Here is a 1,867-nt window from a genome sequence, read left to right as displayed (position 1 = left end):
GCCCCGCTCCGCGCAGGGGCGGCGCCCGGCCTCCCCCGCCGCCGCCCCCCGACGGCCGGGCGGGGAGCTGAGGCAAGCGCGGCGCTGACGGACGGAGGGGCAGCGGGCGGGAGGCACTGGCCGCGCCGCGACCCCGGTGGTCGTCCCCCTCCGCCCTCGCACGCTCGGCCGCAGGGTCGTCCGCCCTCCCCTGCCCTTTCCCCAGCACAGCTTGGGTGTGAGTGCGGCGGGAGGGACGCCGGCCCTCCTCTACACCAACTCGGAGCGCGGGGGGCGGTGGGTCCGCTCTCTGCCCTGCCCGCCTCCCCCCTGGCTCTGAGGACTGCCGGGGCTCCAGCCTCCTGTCACTGCCTCGGAGGGCAGCGGGGAGGGACACTACCACTCTCCAGTTCTCCCAGCCTCTTGGTGGGCTGCCTGGCGGGGGAGGCGGGGGTCCTCCCAAGCTCCTTTCCTGGGTCACAGAGCCAGCTGGGAGGTGACCTCCCACCTTTTGGCCTTTAGTGCCTCCTATTCATAGGGCTGAGGGGACTTGCTCTCTTTCACTCTCTTGGAGCGCAGGAAGGGGTCTCCTACCCTCCCGCCTCCCAGTAGAGGGTAGGGGGTCCCCGTCCTCCTTCCCCTCTGCACAGCGGGTCGGGGGCGCCCGCGCTCCTCTCCACGCTCTTCGAGGACAGGGCCTCCCCTGCGAGGGGTGGAAGGGCGCGGGAACGAGAGGGGACCTCTGAAGAAAACAGTGCCAATGGGCAATTTAGGAGTGAAGTGATCAAATGAGGTAACCCCGCCGCGTGCTCAGGTGGGCAGCCTCGCTTGCGCCCTGCGCTTTGCTTTCGGGTTCAGTCACACTTTGGAGTTGCCCAGTGGGCCAAGGTATTCCATGTCAGAGGTTTGCCAGGTGTCCTCCAGTGGGTCGTGGTCCTCGCCAATCCCCTGGCAGGCCTGGCCACGAGGGCGCCCCGGGAGCGCGGCTGGGCGCCGGTGCGGGAGGGGTCGGCTCTGGGATTAGCTCCCCCCACGCCACCTTGGCGGCCCGGAAGCAAGAGGCACTAGAGATGGGTCAGGATACCTGCAAGGGCAGACGTCGCGGGCGCAGTGTCCCTCCCGACACTCTTGGGAGTCGAGGCCGCTGTCCCTCTCCTAGACACCAGGAGATTTCATCGCTTATGTCCGAAGAAACGCACCCTTCTGGAGCTTTCCTCTTATCTGGCCCCAAAACTCCCAAATCCCACCCCCTCCCAAGGAATTCAGAGCACTGTGGCCCTCCTCTCTCTCGTCACCAGAGAGCAGCCTAGAGGGCTGTCCCTGTGCACTTCTCATCTCTTCCAGTAAACACCAGTGCGCAGGATGCTGACCCTTTGGCACTACCTACGACCTCGGAACCTTGTCGATCTACCCTGCTGCCTGTCCGGGCTGTCCTGTCCCCCTGTGGACAGGGGCAGGGTAGCTGGGTAACCTGTGAACACAGGACCCAGGCCATGCACAGAGACCGGGACCAGGAGCCTTCCAGGGACTCTATTTTCAGTGACAGCTAATGCCTGCTGGGCCTAGGGGTTCAGGGCATGGGAGCTGCTCAGCTCCGCCACCGCTGCAGAGCTGACTTGGAGAGACCCGAGGCGCGCCTGCGGGGCTGGGGGCAGGGAGGTGGATACTGGACTAGGGGGCGTGTCCAGGACACCAGGTCCTTGACAGGGCGTCCTGCCCACTGGGCTCCTCCTTGGTCCCTGGACCTTCCCTCCTGCTGGGGACCAGCAGAGAAGTGGGAGAAGGCGATGGATGGGAGAGAGGTCTCTCTGACTTCTCCTGCAGGTTCCAAGCCCGATTTCCCACTGCCTTCCTCCCACCCCAGCAGCAGAATGAAATCCCCTTCTCT

The sequence above is a fragment of the Propithecus coquereli genome, unplaced genomic scaffold (genome assembly GCF_000956105.1).
Source record: "Propithecus coquereli isolate 6110/MARCELLA unplaced genomic scaffold, Pcoq_1.0 Scaffold810, whole genome shotgun sequence".
Taxonomy (NCBI): Eukaryota; Metazoa; Chordata; class Mammalia; order Primates; family Indriidae; genus Propithecus; species Propithecus coquereli.
Note: the sequence above shows the minus strand (reverse complement) of the source record.